This window comes from Chiloscyllium plagiosum, chromosome 1 (genome assembly GCF_004010195.1).
Source record: "Chiloscyllium plagiosum isolate BGI_BamShark_2017 chromosome 1, ASM401019v2, whole genome shotgun sequence".
NCBI classification, from domain to species: domain Eukaryota; kingdom Metazoa; phylum Chordata; class Chondrichthyes; order Orectolobiformes; family Hemiscylliidae; genus Chiloscyllium; species Chiloscyllium plagiosum.
In genome coordinates, this window is record NC_057710.1 from 16,135,701 (window position 1) to 16,163,436 (window position 27,736).

Sequence of the window (27,736 nt, forward strand, 5' to 3'; positions counted from 1 at the left end):
CGCTGACATCACGAGTCGATGTTGCCAAGTGGTGATTGAACAACTGGGTGCCTTGCTGTCAATCAGATGTAAATCTGAAGTGAGATCTTCACAGCTTTGTGATTGCTACTGAGGTAATTACCTCTGGTCACAAGTTAATGAGCTTCTATCAATCAGAGATGATGGCAAAATTATGAAAAGAAAGAATTGTGTTGTCGGTTGAAACATTGAAAATTAAATTCTGTGACTTGTTCATATTTTGTGTACACAGTATGTACATAACAGGTTGCGAAATGAAAGCATAAATAGCACCGATGGGAGAGAGCTGGGTAGATTAACAGCTGCCCTTATAGTCAGTCAGACCGTTGCTTCTGTACAGCAACGTCTTAGCTTTATTTAGCTCCTTTTATGTGGGAAACAAGATCGTTAGCAAAGAACATCTGGCAAAGAGCCACATAAAGAGACTTTGGACCAGATGACCAAATGCTTGCCCAAAAAGGTAGGTTTTAAGAAGCATTTCAACATAAAAGAAAGAAGTGCAGAGAGGTTTAGGGAGTGAGCTCCAGAGCTTAAGGCCTTGGTAGCTGAAGGAACAGCCTCAGACTGTGGGGTATTGAAATCCGGAGGGACCAGAATTACAGAGTGGTCAGTGGAATAATAAGAGTTAGGGAGGGGTGAGGCCATAGAGCAGTTTGAAAGACTCAGACGAAAATTTTAAATGTCAGGGGTCGTTGAATTGGGAGCCAGTGGAGGTCAGTGAGTACTAAGGGATGATTGACAATTGGGTCATGATGTGATTTTGGACCAGGGCAGCCAAATTTTGAAGGGTGCAAGGCAGGAGGATGGTCCAGGAGATCAGTTAAACAGAGCTTGAATTCTGAATCCTCCACTTCATTCTTCAACTTTTCATAGTCCACAAGCTAAAACAAAATAGAGTTTTCCTTTTCTTGTATTATCACATTCTGTTGTTCCACCCAATAAGGTAACACACATATTGGGAACTAATAGATAAAGCAAATACGTGAACGTAGAGAAAGTCCTTTTTATTTTGTGTTCGGATAATAACTTGTCATTTAATGATTATTATTTGAGGGGATTTTGGTTCTGCTGCTTGTCAAACTGTCAATTATAAATGCGAATTTTGAGGTTGAAAATTATAATACTGTAATTACTTCTTCCTGCAGACAAGATTTAAGTGGGTTTGTCTCTGAGTTTGATGTTGCTGTTTATTATTCACCTGAACACTTTGTTCTGAACTTCGACTGACTGATATGCAATCTATGGCCTCATTCGGCAGACAGTGCAGATGACTGTTTATATAACATGGCACTTAATATACACCTTCCTATGCAGACACAGACAATATGTGTCATATGTTTTCCGACCACCCACTATGATTGTTATCGGTAACAAATATCGGTTGGCTTTGGGAGAAGCGTTTTTTCAATGCAAGTACATCGATTCCAATTATGTAACTGGGCAAGCCAAGATATTGCCGCTAGGATTAAAACTAAGCAACACCTCAAGTCATCGTTATTTCAGAAAGAAATGCATGATTGGTACGTAGATACTGCTTTTCATGACTTGAAAACATCTGAAATATCGAAATGTAGAAAATAGGAATAGGAGTAGGCCATTCGGCCCTTCGATCCTGCTCCACCATTCATTCTGATCATGGTTGATCATCCAACTCAATAGCCTGCTCCAGCTTCTCACCATATTCTTTGATCTTTTTAATCATTACACCATGAGATCATGGGAGCAGAATCAGGCTATTTGGCCAATCACATCTGCTCCACCATTCAACCTTAGAGTCATAGATAGGGTCATAGAGATGTACAGCACGGAAACAGACCCTTCGGTCCAACTTGTCCATGCCGACCAGATATCCCAACCCAATCTAGTCCCACCTGCCAGCACCCGGCCCATATCCCTCAAAACCCTTCCAATTCATATACACATCCAGATATGTTTTAAATGTTGCAATTGTACCAGCCTCCACCACATCCTCTGGCAGCTCATTCCATATACGTACCACCCTCTGCATGAAAAACTTGCCCCTTAGGTCTCTTTTATATCTTTCCCCTCTCACCCTAAACCTATGCCCTCTAGTTCTGGACTCCCCCACCCCAGGGAAAAGACTTTGTCTATTTATCCTATCCTTGCCCCTCATAGTTTTGTAAACCTCTATAAGCTCACCCCTCAGCCTCCAATGCTCCAGGGAAAACAGTCCCAGCCTGTTCAGCCTCTCCCTATAACTCAAATCCTTCAACCCTGGCAACATCCTTGTAAATCTTTTCTGAACCCACTCAAGTTTAACAACATTTCTTGTCTCTCAATCCCATTCTCCTGCTTTCACCACATAACCCTTGATCCACTTACTAATCAAGAACCCATTGATTTCTGTCTTAAATATGCTCGATGACTTAGCCTCCACAGCTGTCTGCAGCAATTGGTTCCATAGAGTCGCCACAGTCCGGCTGAAGAAATTCCTCCTCATCTCAGTTCAGAGATTACATCCCTTTGCCCTGAGGCTATGTCTCCAGCGCCATGTCCACTCTATCCAGGCCTCTCAGTATTCAATCAGATCACCTTCATCTTTCTAGTCTCAATGGAGTACAGACCCAGAGTCCTCAACCACTCATACGACAAGTCCTTCACCTCGGGATCTTTCTTGTAAACCTCCTCAGGACCCTCTCCAACACCAGCACATGTTTCCTTTGATACAGGGTCCAAAACTGCTCAGACTATTTCAAACGTAGTCTGATCAGAGCCTTATACAGCCTCAGCAGTACATCTCGGCCCCTATCACAGAGTCATAGGTCCATGCTGAACAGAAGCCCAAACTGAACTAGTCCCACCTGCCTGCTCCTGGCACATATCTCTCCAAGCATTTCCTATTTGTGTTTCTAACCAAATGTCTTTTGTATTCTAGCCCTCTTGAAATGAATGCTAACATTGCATTTGCCTTCCTAATCGCCAGATGAACTTGTCCCTCTCAAGTCCCTTTATGCTTCATATTTCCAAAGTCTTTCCTTATTTAGAAAATAGTCTGCGCCCGATTTAATTAGCACTACCCTCTCCATTAAACTGAATCTAAAATTCAATCACATTATGACTGTTTCTGCCAAGGGCATCTTGACTGGGAGATCATTAATTAATCATGGGCAGCTTTAATTTTCATGTCAATTGGGAAAATCAAATTGGCAGAGGAAGAACTCTGATTGTATCTGGGACAGTGACCGAGAACAATATACTGTGAAGCCAACAAAGGATAAGACTATTTTGTATCTGGTGATGTGACTTGGAGGAATTGCTCTTTCATTGTGTATGCTACTGCTAAAGAACCCCTTATTTACTAAAATTGAAGATATGAAATTATTCATTGACTTCAGGGAAGCTCTGGAATTCCTTCACATGACCTCATAGGAAAGCAGACCGACACAAAGTATGAATATATGATCAGGGAACAGGAGGAAACCATTCAGCTCCTCAAAACTTTAAAAAAAAATTATTTCTTCACTTCTGAGATGTGAGGCTGAGCCAGTATTTATTGTCCATCCCTGGATGCCCTTGAGTGTTGCAACTGAGAGGCTTGTTGGACTTGGATGAGTTTCCAGGAACTTCCCACCTACGTTCGGGACACCACCCATGGCCTTCACCACCTCCAAGATTTTTGTTTCCCCGGCCCCATACCCCTTTATCTTCACCATTGACATCCAGTCCCTGTACGCATCCATCTGCCATAACGAAGGTCTCCAAGCCCCGATTTCTTTCTCTCACACTGTCCCAACCAGTAGCCTTCCACCAACACCCTCATCTGCCTGGTTGAACTCTCACCCTCAACAACTTCTCCTCCCACTTCCTCCAAACCAAACTAAAGGGATAGCCATGGGAATCCGCATGGGACCCAGCTATGCCTGCCTCTTTGTGGAACAGACCATTTTCCGCAGTTACATCGGCAGCACCCTCCACCTGTTCCTCTGCTATATCGATGACTTTATCAGCGCTACCTCGTGCTCCCACAAGGAGGTTGAGCAGTTCATCAACTTTACCAACACTTTCCACCCCAACCTAAAGTTCACCTGGACCATCTTAGACACCTCCCTCCCCTTCCTGGACCTCTCCATCACCATCTCCGGTGACCAAGAAATCACGGATATCTACTACAAGCCCAGTGACTCCCACAGCCACCTCCTGTAAAAACACCATCCCTTTTTCCCAATTCCTCTGCCTCCGCCCCCATCTGTTCCCAGGACAACCAATTCCAACTTAGAAAATCCCAGATTTCCTTCTTCTTCCAAGATCACAATTTTCCTTCCCATGTGGTCAACGATGCCCTCCAGCACATCTCCTCAACTTCCCAGACCACTGCCCTTGAACCCCACACCTCCCATCGCAACAAGGACAGAACCCCCGGTCCTCATCTTCCACCCTACCAACATCCGCATACATCACATCATCCTCCACCACTTCCGTCACCAAATGGACCCCACCACCAGAGATATATTTCACGCCCCACTTCTATCAGTGTTCCAGAGAGACCATTCCCTCTGCAATTCCCTTGTCAAGTCCACGTTCCCCACCAGCCCACACGCAACTCCTGACACCTTCCCCTGTCACTGCAAGAATTGCAAAACCTGCACCCACACCACTCCCCTCACCTCCGTCCAAGGCCCCAAAGGATCCTTCCACATCCAACAGAAATTTACCTGTACCTCCACCAGCGTCATCTACTGCATCCGTTTCACCCAGTGTGGTCTCCCCTACATTGGGGACACAGGATGCCTTCTTATGGATCATTTTAGAGAATATCTCTGGGACACCCGCACCCACCAACCTCACCGCCCTGTGGCTGAACACTTCAACTTCCCCCTCCCACTCCATCAAGGATTTGCAGGTCCTGGGCCTCCTCCAAGGCCAAACTGTTACCTCCCGACGCCTGGAGGAAGAACATTCCTTGGGATCCTCCAACCACATGGAATAAATGTGGATTTCAACAGCTTCCTCATTTCCCCTTCCCCTTCATTAACCCAGTCCCAAACCTCCAGCTTGGCACTGCCCTCCTGACCTGTCCAACACCTTTTCCATCTAGCCACTTCACAGTCCCCTCTGACCTATCACTTTCTCCTCTACCTTCATCTGCCTATTGCTTTGTCAGCTACCTTCCCCCTAACCCCACTACCTCCCCCCTATTTATCTCTCAGCTCCACAGCCCACAAGCCTCATTCCTGATGAACAGCTTATGCCCGAAATGTCAATTCTCCTGCTCCTCTGATGCTGCCTGACCTGCTGTGCTTTTCCAGCACCACACTCTTGACTCTGATCTCCAGCATCTGCAGTCCTCACTTTCTCTTGGACTTGTATGTGTGTCTGGAATCAAATGCAGGTCAGATCCTGAAGGGCATGAGTAAACTAGATGGGCTTTTAACAACTATTCACAATTTCATGGTCATCAGTTGATGTTTAATTCCAGATATGTTTTAAAAATTGAATTCAAGTTCCACCCTTTGCCATGGTGAATGTAAGGGCCCAGAAGTTCACCCACTTTCTAGTCTTTTGAGAAGATCACATGACCATTACCTCCCCAGTTAAATGACTCTGCCATTTAATAAACTGATGCCTAATCAGATTATAATCTCAAATCCAAATTCCTGCCGACACCTGTAAGTTTTCCCTTCCTTTCATTACCAAGAATCTGTCCACTTTTCTCCCTTAAAGTATTTAAAATTCTGCTTGCCTAATCTCAAAGATTCAGGAGTTACTGGAAAAGCTCAGTAGGTCTGGCAACATCTGTGCAGAGAAATCAAAGTTAACGTTTCAGGTCCTTCGACCCTTCCTCAGAACTGCACAGTCCTTTGATTTCTCTGCACAAATGCTGCCACAGTTGCTGAGGTTTCCCAGCAACTTCTGTTCTTATTGCTGATTTACAATGTACACAGTTCTTTCAGTTTTTAATCAAAGATTCAGGAACCTTTGTGAGGAAATATTACACTTCATCTGGAGTGGTGTGATGGTTCAGTGGTTAGCATGCTGCCTCACAGCAATAGGGAGCTGGTTCAATTTCGGCCTCGGGCGACTGCTTGTATGGAGTTTGCACATTCTCCCCGTGACTGTGTGGGTTTCCTCTGGATGCTCTGGTTTCCTCCCACAGTCCAAAGATGTGCACGTCAGGTGAATTGGCCATGCTAAATTGCCGATAGTGTTAGGTGCATTAATGAGGGATAAGATGTTGGGGAATAGGTCTGGGTGGGTTCTCTTCAGAGGGTTGGTGTGGACTTGTTGGGCTGAAGGGCCTGTTTCTGTACTTTAGGGAACGTAATCTAATGTCCGTTTTAAATGGGTGACCTTTATTTTTAAACGGTGACCCCCATTTCCAAACTCTTCTGTCTGGAATGGCCTGGGATCTTTTGTGTTTCAATTAAGTCACTTCTTTCTCTTCACTCCAACAGATGCAATTCTAGCCTGTTCAATCTGTCCTCAGCAGATGACCTGCCTTGTGCATGTATTATTCTGGTAAACCTTCTCTGAACTGCTTTTACTATGTCTCCTTCCTGTCTTAACTAAGGGGTCACAGCAGAGGAGAGACCTTTCAGCCCATTGCATCTGTGCTGATTTATCTGCCCTAATGCTACTTTCCAGCAATTAGCCCATAGCCTTGACCCATACTGCGCACATTACCTGCTCATTTTCCATTTGATTGATGATATATGTCTGTTTCATAGAGCAGTACAGCACAGGAACAGCCCCTTCTGCCCATATGTCTGTGCCAACCACAATGCTGTTCTAAACTAATCCCATGTGCCTGTACATTGTCTGTATTCCTCTATTCCCTGCCTCTTCATGTGTCTGTACTAAATGCTATACTATCAGCTTCTACCACCTCCCCTGGCATAATGGTTTAAGCACCTACCACATGCTTTGCACATCTCCTTTAAAACTTCCCCCTCTCATCTTCAGCCTTAATATTTGACATGTCCAGGCGGGGAAGAAAGACTCTGACTATCCACCCTTTTTCAGACCCCTCACAATTTTGTACACTTCTATCAGGTCACCCCTCAGCCTTCAATGTTCCAGCAAAAACTATCCAACTTTGTCCAACCTTTCCTTACAGCCAATTTACTCCAACCCAGCCAACATCCTGGTCAACCTCTTCTGAGTTTTTGATTTATTATTGTCACATGTAACGAGATACAGTGAATAGTGTTGTTTTGCCTGATATGCTGACCAATCATACCTTATGTAAGTACGTCGGGATAATTAGAATAGTCTGTAGAATATAGTGTTACAACTACTGAGAAGGTCAGAGAAAGACCAACTTGAATATAATAAGAGGTCTGTTCATAAGTCTGATAACAGCAGGGAAGAAGCTGTTCTTAAGTCATTTGGTATGTTTTTTCAAACTTTTGTACCTTCTGCCTGATGGAAGAGGTTGGAAGAGATTATAACCGGGTGGGAGGGGTCTTTGATTATGTTTGTTGCTTTCCCAAGGTAGCGGGAAGTGTAGACAGAGTTAATGGAAGGAAGGCTGGTGTATGTGATGGACTGGGCTGCATTCTCTCTCAATAATTTCTTTCAGCCTTGGACAGAGCTGTTGCCATACCCAAATGTGATGTATCCGATAGGATGCTTTCTATGGTGCATGTATAAAAATTGGTCAGAGTCATTGTGGACATGCGGAATTTCCTTAGCCTCCTGAGGGAGTACAGGCACTGCTGTGCTTTTCTGACTGTAACATCAACATGAATGGACCAGGCAGACTGTCGGTGATATTTACTTTCGGGAACCTGAAACTGTCAATCATCTCCCCCTCAGCACCATTGACACAGACAGGGGCGTATCCTCCACTCTACTTCCTGAGGTTGATGAACAACTCCTTCATTTTTCTGCTATTGAGGGAGAGATTGTTGTCTTTACACCATACCACTGAGCTGTCCACCTCTTTCCTGTACACTGGCTCATTATTGTTTGAGATCCAGCTGTGGTGTTATCAGCAAATTTGTAAATGGAGTTAGAACTGAATTTGGCCACACAGTCAGGAGTGTATGAGGGGTATAGTAAGGGGCTGAGTACATAGCCTTGTGGGGCACACATATTGCATATTATCATGGAGGAAGTATACCCTCTTCAAAGCCTCCACATCCTTCCTATGGTGTGGCATACAAAACTGCGCACAATGCTCCAAATGTGGCCGAGCTTGTTTTCTACAGTTGCAAATGATTTACCAACTTTTATACTCAACGATCTGTCCAATGAAGGCAAGCGTGATCTTTACCATATTATCCAGTTGTGTTCGGAGAAAGTGAGGACTGCAGATGCTAGAGTTAAGAGTCAAGAGTGTGGTGCTAGAAAAGCACAGCAGGTCAGGCAGCATCTGAGGACCAGGCGAATCAACGCTTCGGGCATAAGCCCTTCATCAGGAAGGGCTAATGTCTGAAATATTGATTCTCCTGCTCCTCGGATGCTGCCTGACCTGGTGTGCTTTTCCAGCACCACATTATCCAGTTGTGCTGCCATTGTCAAAAACCTATGGAGTTGCACTCTAAGATCCCTCTGTATATCGATGCTCCTATAGGTCCAGCCATTTACTGTATATTTTCCTGTTGCATTTAACCTCCCAAAGTGCATCACCTCACACTTGTTCAGATTAAACCCCATCTGCCATTTCCCCACCTAACTTTCCAACTGATACATATCCTGCTGCATTCTTTGACAACCTTCCTTGCTCTCCACAATTCCACTAATTTTCATATCATCTGCAAACTTACTCATCAGACCACCTATGTTTTCATCCAAATCACATATATAATATAAACAACAGACATTCCAGGACTGATCCTTGTGGAACACCATTGGTCACAGATCTGCAATCAAAAAAGCACCTCTCCACCTCTACCCTCTGTGTTCTACGAACAAGTTAATTTTGTATCCAATTTGCCAATGCACTGTGGATCCCATATGACTTAATCTTCTAGACCAACCTATCATGAGGGACTTTGTCAAATGCTTCAGTGAAGTCCAAGTAGACAGCATCCACTGCCCTATCTTCATCAATCATCTTTGTCACTTCCTCAAAAACCTCACTCAAGTTTGTGAGACAAGACCTCCCCTCCCTGCACAAAACCACGCTGACCTTCCCAATAAGTTCATTTTTTTCCAAATGTGAGTAAATCGTGTCCCTAGGAATCTTCTCCAACAATTTCCCTATAACGGATGTAAGGTTCACCAGCTGATAAAATTCCTGGCTTATCCCTGTTGCTCTTCTTAAACAAAGGAACAACATTATCTATTCTCCTGTGTAGTCTTGAAAGGGTTCAGAAAAAAATTACCTCCAGGGTTGGAGGTTTTGAGGGAAAAGCTGAACAGGCTGGGGTTATTTTCCCTGGAACGTCGGAGGCTTATGGGTAATCTTATAGAAGTTTATAAAATCATGAGGTGCCCTGACTATCCATGGAATAACTCGACTTCTCCATCTCCTTAACCCTCACTCATTTTGGGCACTCAATAAAACCTATTATCAACAAGGCTCTTGGTCATTGATTGTAATATTCTCAATGGGGTTCAGTGTCACAATTTGTTTGACAATGCTTTGATGATTTACTTTCATACATTTACCACATTAAAGGCACTATATAAATTATTGTTGAAATGTAGTTTGGGGCACAGTCCAGAACTAGAGGGTATAGGTTTAGGGTTGGAGGGGAAAGATTTAAACGGGACAACTTTTTCACTCAGAGGGTGGTGCATGAGCTGCCAGAGGAAGTGTGGTGGAGTGTAGTACAATTACAGCATTTAAAAGCATCTGGATGAGTATATGAATAGGAAGGATTTAGAGGAGTATGCACCAAGTGCTGGCAATTGTGGCTAGTTTAATTTAGGATATCTGGTCAGTCTGGACAAGTTGGACTGTTTCCATGCTGTACATCTCTATGATTCTATGTGAAGAACAATATAATTTAAGCCTATTTTCCTCTCTCTTTTTCTTAAACCCTAGTTCTTTTATGCCATGATTACGCGTCCCCACAACTCAACTTTGCCTCTTCTTGTTGAATTCATGTTTCTGTGGAGTCGCTGTATGTACAGCAATGGGAATTGGAAACAAGAGTAGGCCATCCAGCCCCTCCAGCCTGTTCTAACACTCAATAAGATCAGAGCTGATCTCTTTGCATTCTGAGTTCTACACTCTTGTTCATCTCTGGTTACTTTTGATTCCCTTTATAGCGATCTGCCTCCAAAACCCTCGCCTCCACCACCTTCTCAAGCAGAGTTACAAAGTCAGAATATCCTTGAGAGAAAAAAAACCCTTCACATCTGAGCTAACAATTCATTTTAAAGCAGTGTCTCCTTGTTCTAATCTCACCCACAAGGAGAAACACCTTCTCCATCTTCAGCCTGATGATTATTCAATCAAATCACCCCTCACTCTTTTGTACTCCATTGAGAGTAAACCGATCAATCCTTGGAAAACAACCCACTCGTTCCAGGTATCAATACAGTTAGAAAAAAAAACAAAGGACTGTGGATGCTAGAAATCAGAAGCAAAAACAGAAATTGCTGGAAAAGCTCAGCAGCTCGAGCAGCATCCGTGGAGAGAAGGCAGAGTGAGCGTTTCGGATCCAGTGACCCTTCTTCAGAGCTGATTGTAGCTAAGGAAAAGTTGTTCTTTATGTTAAAGGTAGAGTAAGGGGGAGGGAGGAGGAGTAAACAATGGGTGGAGATAGAGCCCAGAGAGAGAGAAAAACAAATTGGGCAAAGGAATGGGTAAAGGTCAGCCTCGGGGAATCAATTCAGAAGTCACATGACACCAGGTTATAGTCCAACAGTTTATTTGAAATCATAAGCTTTCGGAGTGTTACTCCTTTGTCAGGAGAAGTCAGACTTCACTTGACGAAGAAACAGCGCTACAAAAGCTTGTGATTTCAAATAAACCTGTTGCACTATAACCAGGTGTCATGTGACTTCTGACTTTGTCTACTCCAGTCCAACACCGGCACCTCCACATCACGGGGGAATGAATAGTTGCTAATGGTGACCGTCAATGGCTGACAATGGGTTGTTTGAGATAGCAGCCCATGTGATCACAAGGCCTAGTGTCTGGGCGTTTGGAGTAAGGATGTGGAAAGGCAAGGGAAATGCAACAGAGTTAACCACCACCAGCATATCTACAACATTTATATTGGTTATTCAACAGCTCCATTCTGACCTCAGACATGTTAATGTCCCACCTACATTTCCAGCTTGCTCACATAACTCAGTTTCCCCCTCCAATTAACTATGTGTTCATCCCCATGAGCATTCTGACTTTGATCATTATCTTGCCTTGCATGCTTTCCCAGGACCACATCTCTTCCTTGCCCTGAGGAGATGGGGTAGACTGAAATATTGAGAATAGGGATCTGCTTTGTGGCAAGGCTGAGGGAAGACAGAGAGTAAAAAATATGTCAGTGAAACAGCTAGAATGGTCCTTTTTTGTGCTAAACACAAGAATATGTGGGAAAGTTGAAGGTGAAATAAGTCACTGAGGACCACATTGCTGTAAAAGTGTTGGAGCCACTGTTTAATTCAATGTTCTTTTCAGTTCATGGAAACATAGAGAATTGGAGGAGGAGTAGACCATTCACTCTTCATACTTGCTCCACCACTCACTATGATCATGGTTAATCATCCACTGAATAGACTGTTCCTGTGTTTTTCTCAGATCATTCAATCCCTTTAGTCCCAAGTGCCATATCCAACTCCATCTTGAAAATATGGCCTCAATTGCTTTTTGTGGTAGAAAGATCCACAGGCTCACCATTTGCTAGGAGAAAACATTTCTCATCATCTCAGTTCCAAATGGCCTACTCCATATCTTTAACATCCAGGATGTCAATAGACTCTATAAAGATGAGACTAAGTAGAAAGGAGACTAAGTTGGCTGTGAGGAAATTTTCATGAGAGATGCCCAAGCAATCATAATTATTCTAATTCCCTTAGCTATTAAAGGAACCATAACGTGCAAGCAGTCCAACAATGTTTGGTAACTACTTTAATCAACAACAAACAAAATTCTTGAAAGGGAACGATTTAACAGGAGAGTTCAGCATCTCGGAAAATCCATGTATCATTTCATTACTGAGTTGTACAGATTAGTAGAAAACTGTGTTGGTGGAGTTTAGAAGGCAGAATTTCTAAGAGCAGATTTGCTGTTGGAATTAATGAGTCTTTGTCAGATGTATTACAGTCCAAAGAAGATCTGACTTTGAACTAAACTATTCAAATAGTGCATGAGCAGAAACCAGGCAGACTCACAATAAAATCTTGAGAGAAGAAGAACAATTTTATCACAACAGATTCAAGGATTTTTAAAATTCATTCATGCTTTGTGGACATTGCTGGCTAAGTCAACATATGTTGTCCATCCTTAGTTATCCAGAGAACAGTTATGAGAGACATGTAGACTGGACCAATATGTCAGAATACGCTCAGTTGGCTGGACAGATCGATAGCAATGGCATGGATTCAATCCCACACTGATGTGGTTACCATGAAGGATTCTCTTTCTCAACCCCTCCTCTCCTTCTTGCCTGAGATGTGATTATCCTCAGGTTAAACTCATGAGAGAGCAGTCCCATTGTCCAGTACGACTATGCCAACTTTTACCTTGTTTGTCCTAATTGATACTGGAAAGGTTGAATCAGTTTCAGTTATTTAAGGGTTTAATTTAAAAGTAAAAGCAAATAGGAATCACAGACATTATGAGTGTGATAGCATTGGCCTTGGTGAAATACAGACAATGGGGGAGGTAATGGCTGAGTGCTATTATTGCTAGACTATTAATCCAGAAACATTGTTAATGTTCCTGGGACCTGGTTTCAAATCCTGCCATGGCAGATGGTAGAGTTTGAATTCAATAAAGATCTGGAATTAAGAGTGTAATGATGACCATAAATTCACTGTCAATTATTGTGAAAGACCTGCCTGGTTAATCAGTCCCCCATTTGGCAAGGAAATCTGCCATCCTTACCTGTTCTGGCCTACATATGACTCCTGACCCACAGCAATGTGTTTGACTCTCAACTGGTCTCTGGGAAATTAGGAATGGGTAATAAATACTGGCCGAGCTAGTGACATCCACATCTCAAGAGTAAATAAAATGTGGGAAAATAGTGCAAATGTGGGAATTACACATATAACGTTATAACATTTTGCATCAAACTGGGAAATGTCTTTACCCACCAGAGTTGGTTTCACAGTTTATGGTGATAAGACTCAACCTTCTTGCATATATATGATCATTTGACTTGATTCCTGAGTCCTCTATCTACTTAATCAGTTGTGTGATAACAAGACCTACAGAACCTTTTCCTTCCCTAACGGTAATTAAATATAGTCTAAATGCTCAGTTGACTGAATGGCTAGTTTGCAATGTAGAGTGATGCCAACAGTATGGGTTCAATTCCCACACCAGCTGAGGCTACCATGAAGGAGTCTTCTTCTGAAACTCTTCCCTCACCTGAGGTGTATTCAGTGGTTTTTGTCAAAAATGGTTGAGCATACTCATAGGTAGTGATTACAGGTAATTTTGGGATAAAGTGTGTTTCAGCAGTGCGATTTCATACAATGTCGCTGAAGAATTAGGGAACAGTATTTTCTAGAACGCTTACCTCTGTCCACAATAGTGTGATTCCAGTGCGGATGGCTTTGCGTGCTTCGTTCTGTGCGTGTGCTGATGTCATCTGCTGGGAGAGCAGCTTTCTGTGAGAGGTGCTGCACAGAGAGCAACTTTCTTACATTTTTGAAATAATTATGTTTTCAATCTTCATTCAGGCTGTGCTATAAATTGTATTAGGCTTTTGGGTGACTTTTGAGCGATCGTGAGTGATTTTGTTGCTGGTCTGCCCCTAACCCCACTTTTCCCACAGCCCCCATTATTTCTATGAAGTGATTTTCTACTAAGCAAGGTTTCACTGAAACGCAACTATGGCATTATGGGAGAACTACCAGTATAGTCCTAAATGAATTTTGACAGCAGCTTTCAAAGACTTTGTTAGGGAGTATTCTCCTTTTTAAATGAGAATCTTTTCCTTACTTTGGTGACCCTTCTTCATGAAATAAAAGTTCAACAGGGATTCTTGTTTGATTTGTCTTCTGAAGTAAATAAGAGAGGGAAGTGACAGTGTCCTTCTGTATGAAACAGCCCATATATCTTTAGCTGCTCCCGAATGAGTGACGTTGTGCTGTTCCTATTAAATAGACTGCTATGACAGGTTGGAGGAGTGCACTGGTTTCCTTTTAGACTCACTCCTTCTCTAGTTATAAAAAATGTTACATTTAACCAGAGTTGTGATGTGGCCAACTGTGGAGCAGCACAGTGACTCAGTGGTTAGCTTTGCTGCCTCACAGCACCAGGGACCTGGGTTTGATTCCAGCTTCTGGCAAATGTGTGGAGATTGCATGTTCTCTCCATATCAGTGTGTGTTGCCTCTGCATGTTCTGGCCTCCTCCCACAGTCTGAAGGTGTGTTGGTTAGGTAGATTGGCCATGATAATCTATGCTATAGTGTCCAGGGAGGTGCAGGATGGATTAGTCATGGGGAAATATAGGGTAGGTGAGTGGGATACTCTTTAGAAGTGGGCAGAATGGCCTGCTTCCACTTTGTAAGAATTCTATATTTCATGCATGTAGAAAATGGGGCCAGACTTAGGTCATGTGACCCCTTGAATTTGCTGTGCCATCCAATGTGATCATGGCTGGTCATTGAGCTTGTTAACCTTACCCTGCCCTCCTCCCATATCCCATGATCCCTTTAGCCCCAAGCCTATATCTATCATTAGAAACAAATCAGCCAGGTTTCTTCCATCAAAGACAAGCCAGTTTATTACAAATTAAACTTAGTCAAATATGAAAAGGTTCTTGACACAAGACATTTTACACTTTGCGATAATAGATAGATGGAATGACAGACAAACGATTAGTCCCAGGACAATTGCAAATGTGACACTGTTGTTTCAGAAAGGGGAAAGGTAGAATTCAGAAAACTATATCAAAAGTGGGAAAAGTGGTAGAGGTCATCATTCAAGGTAAGGTAAATATACAGTTAGAGAAAATAAGTTAATACTAGGCAGTTGGCATGACCTTGTCTGGGACAAGTCACATCTGACAAATTTAATGGAGTTTTTTGATGAGGTGACACAGGCAGTGGATGAGGGTAGTGCTGTGGATATTGTATATTTGGACTTTCAGAAAACACTTGATATGCTGACATTTGGCAGCTTGGTTAGTAAATTAGAAATGTTTGGGATTGATGGGACCTTGGCAGCATGGATTAGCAGTTAGCTAAAAGACAGAAAACAGAGGGTAGGTGCAAAAACAGAAACTACTGGGAAAATTCAGCAAGGCTGGCAGCATCTGCAGAGAGAAAGCAGATTTAAGCAGTTTTTAAGCTTCTTCAGAACTCAGAGCTCCAGCTAGGGGTCACTGCTTTAAAATGAGGGGTCATTCTTATGGGACAGAAATGAGGAGAATTCCTTTTCTCACTCAGAGGGTTACATAGCTTTAGAATTTGCTGTTTCAGAACGCAGTGGAGATGGCGTAATTGAATATTTTTAAGACAGGGAAGGATAGATTCTTAGGCAGTGAAAGTGGGGTTAGCAGGGTTACAGGGGGTTGATGGGAATGTGGAATTTGAAACACCAGCAATCCCAACCTGATGTTATTGAATGGTGTAGCAGGCTCAAGAGTGCGAATAGCCCATATCTGCTCCTATTTGGTTTATTCAATATCATAAACGGAGCTGGCATGAAGAAATTCACAGTTACATGGAGTCAGGTTTGTGCAAAATGGTTTGTGTCCCCCTCAAAAAGTGGGTTGTAATATGAGAGGCGCTGTACGCACACCAAGTGAAATTCGATGCGAAGGCTTCATGAGTCTGGAATTTGCTGGGAAGTGTAATGCAGTGAAGCGTTCAGTGAAAACAGATTATCACCAGCCAGTTTGTCAGCCCCTTTACTCGAATGGCAATCGGTGAGAGAGCAGGGATAGTCTTGATCACTGGCTGATGAACGCATCGCAGTATATGCATTATCATCTTTTGCTTCTGCACAAAGAAGCTGGGACAAATTGCAAATGACATGAGGGGCCTCTTTTTTTAAAGGATGACAGAGCTTCATTAGAAACAGAATGGATGGCATTAGCATATGTATGACCCCAGTGCTCCCAAACAATGCAGTGCTTTCCCGAAGCTGAGGCAATAAAATAAAGGGCATTTATTTCGGCTATGGGATTGGCACAGTGCTGGTGAGATGGTGGGGGGGGGGGGAGTGGCTGGGAAGAAGGATCGTAACTTTAAGTTATTTAATAGACTATAAGACAGCTTTAAGGATTGTTTTGCAGCTCTCTTTCTCATCTGTGGTACTGTACAATCATAGAATCCCCATTGTGTGGAAACAGGCCATTTGGCCCAACAAGTCCACACTGTCTCTCCAAAGAGAATCCCATCCAGATTTACATATCTACCCTATGAGTAGCACAGTGGTTAGCACTGCTGCCTCAAAGTACCAGGGACTTGAGTTCAATTCCTACCTGGAGTGCCTGTCTGTGTGCAGTTCGCACTTTCTCCCTGTGTCTCTGTGGGTTTCCTCCTAAAATGTGCAGGGTTAGATGTTAGGTGCATCATTCAGAGTGAAATGGGTCTGGGTGGGTTACTCTTTGGAAGATCAGTGTGGACTTGTTGGGCTAAAGGGCCCCTTTCCACACTGTAGGGAATCTAATCCCTGTAATTTTGCATTTCCCATGGCTAATCCACCTGACCTATATATCCCTGGGCAATTTAGCATGGCCAATCCACCTGACCTGCACATCTGTGAACTGTAGAAGGAAACCCACGCAGACACAGGGAGAATGTGCAAACCCCACAGACCCGAGGCTGGAATTGAACCCAGGTCCCCAGCGCTGTGAAACAGCAGTACTAAGCACTCTGTAGACATTTTGTGACATCGTCATCGCTTGCCTTCCCACCTAGTTTTGTCTCATGTGCAAACTTGGCTATGGAACATTCATTTTCCTCATCCAAGTCATAGCGATATACATTGTAAATAATTGTGACCGCAGCAGTGATCCCTTTGGCACTCCCCTCGTTGCCAACCTGAAAATACCATGATGTGGAGGTGCCAGTGTTGGACTGCGTGGTCAAAGTCAGAAGTCACACAACCAAGTTATATTCCAACAGGTTTATTTGAAATCACAAGCTTCACCTGATGAAAGGGGCAGCGCTCCAAAAGCTTGTGATTTCAAATAAACCTGTTGGACTGTAACCTGGTATCATGCAACTTCTCCCTTTATCCCAATTCTATATCTTCTATTAGTTAGCTCCTCCTGCATCCATTAAATGATTCACTTCTGATGCCATGGGCTCTTATCTTACTAAGTTGCCTTAAATGCAGTACCTTATTAAATGCCTTTTGGTACACCTTCATCTATCCTTGTTACCGCCTCAAAGAATTCTAATACATTTATCTAATAATTTCGATTTCCCTTTCATCAAGCCATGCTTGACAAATTTAGTATTCTTCTCTGATGAGGTAACAAGCAGGAGAGACAGGTAGAAGTAGTCCATGTACATTTCCCCCCTCTTCCTTTACCTTCTCCACCCTGCAACTCCCACAACTGTACAGAACAATATGGAACCTCTGTTGAATTTCAGCCCTTCTGCAAACTCTGTCCTCTACAGTGTTGTAAATGCTCCCTTACACTAACAGCTCTACCCCAGAACGTCAGAGCCAGCATAAATAAGCAAGGGAGTCACACTCAGGTTCTTACTGAAGGAGGGTAAGAAAATTATAGATGCATTTTGGAGATATTGAGTAAGTAATGCGAGGAAGAGAAGAATAGATGGATATGCTGAGAGGGGGAAATGAAATTGGGCAGAAGGAGCATTGTGAGGAGCAGAACTCCCATCATGGACCAGTTAAACCAAAAGACCATGCTCTGTAGGTCAATTCCTCTGTCTCCCTGCTATAGGAAAGGCCGCAGAAACGTTTTATGAGGATGTTGGAGGGTTTGAGCTATAGGGAGAGGCTGAGCAGGCTGGGCTGTTTTCCAGGAGAAAGTGAGGACTCCAGATGCTGGAGATCAAAGTCGAGAGTGTGGTGCTGGAAAAGCACAGCAGGTCAGGTAGGATCTGAGGAGCAGGAGAATTAATGTTTCGGGCAAACGCCCTTCATCAGGAATGAGGCTGGGAGCCTCAGGAGTAGAGAGACAAATGGGAGGGGGATGGGGCTGGGGGGGGGAAGGTAATGAAAGTGTGATAGGTGGATAGAGGTGGGAGTAATGGCGATAGGTCAGAGAGGAGGGTGGAACGGATAGGTGGGAAAGAAGATTGACAAGTAGAATAGTTCATGAGGGCAGAGCTGAATTGGAAGGTTGGAATTGGGAATAAGGTGAGGGGACAGGAAATGAGGCAACTGGTGAAATCCACATTGATCCCATGTGGTTTCAGGGTCCCAAGGCAGAAGATAAGGCATTCTTCCTCCAGGCATCGGGTGGTGAGGGTATGGCGATGGAGGAGGCCAGGATCAGTGTATCCTTGGCGGAGTGGGAGGGGGAATTGAAGTGTTAGGCCACTGGACGGTGGAGTTGGTTGGTGCAGGTGTCCTGGAGATGTTGTCTGAAGCGCTCTGCAAGTAGGCGTCCAGTCTACCCAATGTTGAGAAGACCGCATCGAGAGCCATGGATACAGTAAATGTGGAAGTGTGGGTGAAACTCTTATGGATGTGAAAGGCTCCTTGGACAGAGGTGATTGGGGAGGTGTGGACAATTTGGCAATTCCTGCAGTGGCAGGAGAAGGTGCCGGGGATGATGGTGGGTGGGTGGTGGGTAGCGTGGACCTGACAAGAGAATCGAGGAGGTAATGGTCTTTATGGAAAGCAGATAGGGGAGGGGAGGGAAATACATGTCTGGTGGTGGGGTCCATTTGTAGGTGGTGGAAATGGCGGAAGATAATGTGATGTATCCGGAAATCAGTGGGGTGGAAGGTGAGGACCTGGGGGTTCTGTCCTTGTTGCAGTTGGAGGGTGTGGTTCAAGGGCAGAAGTGCGGGAAGTGGATGAGATGTGCTGGAGGAAGTGGGAGGATTCAAAAGAGAAATTGGGGTTATTTTCCCTGGAGAATCAAAGGCTGAGGGGTGACCTCATAGAGGTTTATAAAATCATGAGGGGCATGGATAGGGTAAATAGACAAGATATTTTTCCCAGAGTCGGAGAGTCCAAAACTAGAAGGCGAGAGGTGAAAGATTTAAAAGGGAACTTAAAGGCAACTTTTTCATGCAGAGGGTGGTGCATGTTTGGAATGAGCTGTCAAAGCAAGTGGTGGAGACAAAAAAACTACAGATGCTGGAATTCTAAATACACAGGCAGGAGGCTGGAAGACCACAGCAAGCCAGGCAATATCAGGAGGTGGAGAAGCTGATGTTTCAGGTGTAACCCTTCTTCAGGACTGGAGGTAAGTTTGGGAGGAGCTGCAGAAAAAGGGGGTGGCGAGGGCAGGGTGGTGAAGTGGGGCTAGGTGAAGACACGCAGAGGGTGTGACCTGGTTGGTCAATGGAAACAATAAATCCAGTTGGTGGCAGGGAGCAGTGGAGGGGATGAGGACGGACTGGGAAAGGAGTCAGGGGATGGGGAGATTGAAATTGGAGAACTCAATGTTAAGCCCTCCAGGATGTAGGATGCTCAGGCGGGAGATGAGGTGTTGCTCCTCCAATTTGCACTGTGGTTCATTTTGGCAATGGAGGAGGCCAATGATGGTCATGTTGGAAAGGGAGTGGTTGGAGGAATTGAAATGGGCGGTGACTGGGAGGTCCGGTTTGCCCCTGTGGGCCTGGCTGAGATACTCGGTGAACCGTTCCCTCAGTTTACCCTCAGACACCCCAATGTAGAGAAGACCACATCTCTATGACTCTAAGAATCCTAGGTCATTGTGATATGAAGGGGAAGTTTTGTGACACAGTGGACAGTGTCTTTTCCTCTGAACCAGACATTTTGAGTTCAAGTCCCACTCCAGGAATTAATGATCAAAGGAGAGTGCATTTATAAAGTGACCCAACTAGTAGAGTATGAACTTGCAAACCCTTGCAGCAAAACTGATATTGGGCAGTATGAGGATCTTCAGGTGGGCAACACTGAAAACAAAGTGGCAAATCACTGCAGTATTTTGCCAAGTATAATCATGGACCACAGTACAGGTCAACAACACTCTGGAAGGGAATGGTATCTGATGTGAGGAAGGGAAGAAAATATGAAGGGTCTGGACAAGAGGATTAGGAATTGAGATGAATAAAATAGAACTGACATGGCCAGCAAAACCTCAGAGTGGGAAGAATGGCTCCTCCTGTTTCTATGACACAAATTATAATGTGAAAGTGAATCAGATTCAGGCAACTCAGCTTCTTGCCTATTGGGAGGATGTAACCAACAAGCATTAAGCTAAAGGAATCTGAGCTCTAAGGGTCTTTTGTGCTGGCTGAACGTCTTGCTTCTTTTAATCCAAGCTATCAGTTACGGAGAATCCAGTAAATCCCTCTCTAAACCCTTTGAATAGCAACCAAAGGCTTCTCCTTTTGTCAGCCCCGTCCTGCTGGTTTTGTAAATAAAACAGGACGTTATCTGCAAAGTACAAACCCTTAGCTAAGAGCAACAATAAACAGTGTTCCCATACTCTGGAGCCACTCGACATCATGGCTATAGCGATGGCATAGTGTCCAGGCTGTCCTCAGTGCAATTATGTCACACGGACCATTACAAAGTTCTCATGTCAACACTTTGTCAATGCACAATCCACAATACATCGCAAGTGACTGTTCAATTAAAGGAAACAAAGACTTATATATACCAAAGACTGGTATAATTACAACATTTAAAAGGCATCTGGATGGGAATATGAATAGGAAGGGTTGAGAGGGATATGGGCCAAATACTGGCAAATGGGACTAAATGCATTTAGGATATGTAATCGGCATGGACGAGTTGGACTGAAGGGTCTGTTTCCATGCTATACATCCCTATGACTCTATGAATCCGTATGCAGGTTAGGTGAATTGGCCATGGGAAATGCAGGGTTACATGAATAGGGTAGGGGGTTCGGTCTGGGTGGGTTGTTCCTCGGAGAGTCTGCTTTCACACTTTAGAGATTCAACGAAACTTTTAATCAGTGCTTTACTTCTGGAGTCATTCAGGTTCTGACTAACAACTTACACAAAGCCCAATCACAGAATTTTTGAAAACTTCTAGAACTGACAAACATGGAACTCTCTTTCCTGAAGAAGGGCTCATGCCCTTGGATGCTGTCTGACCTGCTGCGCTTTTCCAGTAACACATTTTCAACTCTTATCCATGCACCAATCATACCCAAAAGCTCAAAAGTGGGGTTTGACCAGATCGGAATCTTAGCAGCGGTGCTTTGAAGATCCTCTAGCCTCAAGAAGATGATCTACTCCAAAATATTCGGGTGAGGGGTCTGCCAAGTCAAGGCCATTTTTAATATGACAGTCCCAACCTGGTGAAAACGTGTAGCTGCAGAGAGTCACCATTTCAGAAGTGCACCTTTTGATCCTGCCCATTACAAGCCTTCCTGCCCCCACTAATTAGATATTTGTGTTATGATACAGTGAATTGTTCTCCTTTAAATAGGATTAGGAAGGGCCATCACTGACTGATTAGATCTAATCAACATCAATTGCTGTCCTTGGACAAGCTACTTCTCATTGGGAAGCTTGACATCAAAAGAGTGATGGATATGGATGGGGGTGGGGGTGTTGCAATTGGGATTGCATCCTGCACTTCCAGAACTCCACAGAAGGAAAACAGGATGGATTAGGATGAGTGAAGTTTATCTTTTAAGCAAAACCTGCATAGCAGGAATGGCGAGGTAGGTATGAAACACTGAAAGCAGTATTTTAAATAAAGCTCTATAATGCTTTCTCCATAACACTCTTAATCCACCTACTCCTTTTGAAGTCACTCGACATAGCCATGAGCAGTGTGCTCTTGGCTCAGGGCAGAGGACTGCACAATCTTGCTCAGCAAGTCTTCTGTAATTTGAAGAAGGAAACACCATGGCTGCGGGCAATGTCGAAATAAAAGAGAAATGAGTTAAAGGCTCCCCTTCCACCTGGCTTTTAAATTGTTTAAAATCTGATTTGGGTTTGGTTCCAGAACCCACTCCCTTCCAAACACCCCTGCGCCCCACCCAAACAATCATATTTACCTTATGATCTGTCTTGGTAATGTTTGAGAGAAATCTGCTGCTCATTGTGTACGTCACATTTTGGTCAGAAAGCAAGACTCCTTACAAATGTGTCAACATGGGTCCTGTAGCACCCAAACAGAACTCAGTAGAAGAGTCCTGACTAAAATTTTTTTAAAAACTGTTGCAATCAAAGAATATTATAGAATGCACATTAACTTTGTGCAGTCTTGACTAGATGCCATTTGGAATACTGTGAACATTTCTGACTTCTATATTATAACAAGGAGAGAAAGGCTTCAGAGAAGGCACAAAAAGGACTTACCAGAATGATTCCAGAAATAAGAGAATGGATTTAATATCTCAGGCAGAGAAAAGACTGAGATTTAGCAAGTTTTAGAAAGTTTTAAGATGAATTGTTTTGCCTTCGTCATCTCTAGACTCCAGTCTGCCAGTACACAACCACCTGATGAAGAAGCAGCACTCCGAACACTAGTGCTTCCAAATAGATCTGTTGGACTATAATCTGGTGTTGTGTGATTTTTAACTTAATACACTTCTGGCTAATTTCCCTTTAAGTTCAGTAAACTCAAGGCATTTAAAATTCTACTGTTTGTGTCTTAATTGTTTCATGATTTGGACAAAATGTCTTGTGTGGCAACAGCCATGCAACATAAATTCCAGGCAACAACCATCCCCAACAAGAGGGAAGCTAACTATCATTCCTTAACTTGCTGAATTCCCCACTACCAACATCCTGGAGGGTCATCATTGGCCAGAAACCGAAGAGCACCAGCTGTTAATACAATGGTTACAAAAGCAGGTCAGAGGTTAAGAATCCTGCAGAGACTAACTCACCTCCTTTCCCCCCAAAGCTTGCCCACAATCTACAATGCACAAATTGGGAATGTAATGGAGTACTCTCCACTTGTCTGGACGGGTACAGCTCTAACAACATTCAAGAAGATTGATACCATCTGGGACAAAGCAGCATCTTCACTGTTACCGTATCCACCCCTTTCAGTATTTAGTCTATCCGCCATCCTTGCACTGTGGCAGCAGTATGCACCATCTATAAGATGTGCAACAACTCATCAAGGCTCCTTCGATATCACCTTCCCAAGTCCACAACCCCTACCACCAAGAAGGACAAGAGAATTCATGTAAGATAAAAGCATCACCGGTAAGATCTCTTCCAAGCTACACACCTTTTTGGAACCAGATAAAGGTTCCTTTTGTGTTGCTGGATCAATATGCTGGAAGTTGTGACTGAAGGTGAGATGGTATCTCTACACCCTCAGGAACAACTGTGGTCCAAAGTAAGTAGCTGATCACCATCCTCTCCATGACAATAAGGAATGGGCCATAGATGCTGGCCTGGCCAGTAACAGCAGACTCCATTAATGATTATTTAAGTCCATTTCCCTATCATCCTTTATATTGGTTACTTACCTTGGCTTCCACTTAAGCAATGTCTCCATTTAAAAATTCTCATTCTGGTTTTCAAATCTGTCCATGGCCTTGCTCGCTCCCCATTTTTGTAATCTCTTCCAAATGTACAATACTGTGAGGTACCTACTCTCTACTAATTCTGATCTCTCATGCAATCCAGTTATAACTTTGTCACCATTAGTGTCCATGCATCCAGGGTCTTACGTCCCAAGATCTGGAACTTCCTCACACTCTTCATTTTTCATCTCTCCACTTCACTTTCCTTTTCAAAGATACCCCTTAAAGCCTACTACTTCTATCAAGTTTTAGGGCACTGACTTCCTATCTCATGTGCCTTGGTGTTATATTTTCTGTGATACTGTTTGGATGTTTTATTATGTCAAAAATGTTAAATCAATTTAAATTGTTTCTTTTGCTATTGGGTATGTATTTAAAAATTGTTTTCAATTTTAGGTGAGACTAAATCTGAGGGTTATAAATATAAGGTAGTCATTGATGACTTCATGGTCATAGATTGCACCTTTGATTTGAAGAACAAGTTTTATTGTTGTCACCGTTTATGTTTTTCATACTGGTGCGATCATACACCATTTTTATCATGCAATTATTTACCAAAAGACTCAATAGCTGAAAAATTTGCCTTCCTTCGATTTCAAGATCGATTTAACAATTATGTTAATAACATTCAAAAATGAGACCATTTAGTTATTAGAGAATAATTTAGTGATTTTAGGGTTTTTTTGTATTGATATATGTATCGAAACTGTAAGGGTGTTGATTAACTCAGTTGACCAAACAGCTGGTTTGTGACACAGAGTGGTGCTAATAGCACGGGTTCAATTCCTACACCGGCTGTGGTTACTATGAGGGATTCTCCTTTGCTACTGTTCCCTGTACCTGAGGTGTGGTGACCCTCAGATATAACCACCACCAACTCTCCATTGAGAAATCAGACCTGTCATCTGGAAAAGCTATGGCAGTTTTACTTTTCTATGTTATGGACACCATTTCTTGACTTCACAGCATATGTGGTTTACGTTATCTACCTATTTGCCATGCATGTGGTTTATAAATACCAGATTTGGTGGCAACTCCACATAGTTTTTATTATGGACAATTTTTTTATTAAAGGCCTTTCAAGTAAATGGAAGGTTGTCGAATTTGGGTTTACTTGCATTTCACTGGGCCTCAAGATGGCAGCGGAGGAGCACGGCTGAGCCCAGGGCTCATCCCCTTCTGTCCGCTTTCTTTCTCTTTTATTTCTTTACTTCTTTTTTACATTTGCTCTTCTACTCTTTTTATTTACTTCATTATAGTTTCCTTTTCTTTAAAGACTGGAGAGTGGCAGGCGAAAGAGGAGGGGTCCGACAGCGACAGCAGCAACACCAGGAACAGCTGGACACAGCTCCACCCTGGTCTGGGGTCTCCGGGTAAGTGAGGGGCAAGTCCTGGGCTTCTCTGCATGGACTGAACCCAGAAGGTGAGCTGAGACTCCAGGTCTGCAACTAGGCCAGGATGCCTGAAGGGGTGAAAGTATCAGCAAAAGGGACAAACCAATGACCAGTGGAAGCATCTAGATGAGCTTCGCAGGGGGAACCGGAGGGATAGAACCCATGCATCTCCAGGCCCATGGCCCCATCTTTGATGCGGCGATCGAGACAGTGGCAGTGGAAGACGTCCGTGAGCGAAACCACAGAGCCCATTACAGAGACCCTTGGTCCTGTTACAGAGACCCCTAGGCCTGTTACAGAGACTCCAGAGCCTATTACAGAGACCCCGGGGCCTGTTACAGAGACCCCGGAGTCTGTTACAGAGACCCTGGGGCCTGTTACAGAGACCCGGGGCCTGTTACAGAGACCCCGGAGCCTGTTACAGAGACCCTGGAGCCTGTTACAGAGACCTGGGGCCTGTTACAGAGACCCCGGGGACTGTTACAGAGACCCCTGGGCCTGTTACAGAGACCTAGGGGACCGTTACAGAGACCCCAGAGCCTGTTACAGAGATCCCGGGGGCCTGTTACAGAGACCCCAGGGCCTGTTACGGAGACACCGGGGCCTGTTACAGAGACTCGAAGCCTGTTATAGAGACCACAGGGACTGTTACAGAGACCCCAGAGCCTGTTACAGAGACCCCGGGGACTGTTACAGAGACCTCGGGGACCGTTACAGAGACCGCGGGGAGTATTACAGAGACCCCGGAGTCTGTTACAGAGATCCCGGGGCCTGTTACAGAGATCCCGGGGACTGTTACAGAGACCGCGCGGACTGTTACAGAGACCCCGGGGCCAGTTACAGAGACCGCGGGGCCTGTTACAGAGACCCCTGGGCCTGTTACAGAGATCCCGGGGACTGTTACAGAGACCCCAGTGCCTGTTACGGAGACACCGGGGCCTGTTACAGAGACTCGAAGCCTGTTATAGAGACCACGGGGACTGTTACAGAGATTCTGCAGTCTATTACAGAGACCCCGGAGCCAGTTACAGAGACCCCTGGGCCTGTTACAGAGACCCCTGGGACTTACAGAGACCCTGGGGACTGTTACAGAGACCCCGGGGACTGTTACAGAGACCGCGGGAACTGTTACAGAGACCCCGGGGACCATTACAGAGACCCCGGGGACCGTTATAGAGACCCTGGGGACCATTACAGAGACCGCGGGGACTGTTACAGAGACCCAGAGCCTGTTACAAAGACCCTGGGGCCTGTTACAAAGACCCTGGGGCCAGTTACAGAGATCCCGGGGCCAGTTACAGAGACCCGGGGACTGTTACAGAGACCCCTGGGCCTGTTACAGAGATCCCGGGGCCTGTTACAGAGACCCCAGGGCCTGTTACGGAGACACCGGGGCCTGTTACAGAGACTCAAAGCCTGTTATAGAGACCACAGGGACTGTTACAGAGACCCCAGAGCCTGTTACAGAGACCCAGGGGCCTGTTACAGAGACCTCGGGGACTGTTACAGAGACCACGGGGAGTGTTACAGAGACCCCGGAGTCTGTTACAGAGATCCCGGGGCCTGTTACAAGAGATCCCGGGGACTGTTACAGAGACCGCGCGGACTGTTACAGAGACTCTGCAGTCTATTACAGAGACCCCAGAGCCAGTTACAGAGACCCCTGGGCCTGTTACAGAGACTGCGGGGACTGTTACAGAGACCCCGGAGTCTGTTACAGAGATCCCGGGGACTGTTGCAGAGATCCCGGGGAGTGTTACAGAGACCTCGCGGACTGTTACAGAGACCCCAGAGCCTGTTACAAAGACCCTGGGGCCTGTTACAGAGACCCTGGGGCCTGTTACAGAGACCCCGGGGCCAGTTACAGAGACCGCGGGGCCTGTTACAGACACCCCTGGGCCTGTTACAGAGACAACGAGGACTGTTACAGAAACCCCGGACTGTGGTACAGAGACCCTGGGGCCTGTTACAGAAACCCAGGAGTCTGTTATAGAGAGTTGAAACTTTATTGCTGGAACAGCACAGCAGGTCAGGCAGCATCCAGGGAACAGGAGATTCGACGTTTCGGGCACAGGCCCTTCTTCAGGAATGAGCAGAGAGTGTTCAGCAGGAGAAGATAAAAGGTAGGGAGGAGGGACTTGGAGGAGGGGAGTTGGAAATGTGATAGGTGGAAAGAGGTCAGTGAGAGAGGGACTCACTGAAATCTTTGTAGAGAGAGGCAGAGAGCTTCTTCAAGGAAGGCATCCTTGTAAGAGGATTCGCAGTAGGTTGAAATCTTCGAGGAGAAAGTGAGATCTGCAGATGCTGGAGATCAAAGTTGAAACTTTATTGCTGGAACAGCACAGCAGGTCAGGCAGCATCCAGGGAACAGGAGATTCGACGTTTCGGGCACAGGCCCTTCTTCAGGAATGAGCAGAGAGTGTTAGATCTTTGTAGAGAGAGGCAGAGAGCTTCTTCAAGGAAGGCATCCTTGTAAGAGGATTCGCAGTAGGTTGAAATCTTCGAGGAGAAAGTGAGATCTGCAGATGCTGGAGATCAAAGTTGAAACTTTATTGCTGGAACAGCACAGCAGGTCAGGCAGCATCCAGGGAACAGGAGATTCGACGTTTCGGGCACAGGCCCTTCTTCAGGAAACT

General features: G+C 44.6%; 1 long non-coding RNA gene across 1 annotated transcript in view; it reads left to right on the forward strand.

The window, feature by feature from the left end:
• Nucleotides 1-337: 337 nt before the first annotated feature.
• The window catches only part of LOC122555239, a 45,960-nt gene continuing 18,561 nt past the window's right edge, over nt 338-27,736 (forward strand). Inside the window, exons 1-2 of the long non-coding RNA XR_006313215.1 lie at nt 338-478; nt 24,983-25,079. This is a non-coding gene — a long non-coding RNA (uncharacterized LOC122555239). The remainder of the gene's footprint in view (nt 479-24,982; nt 25,080-27,736) is intronic.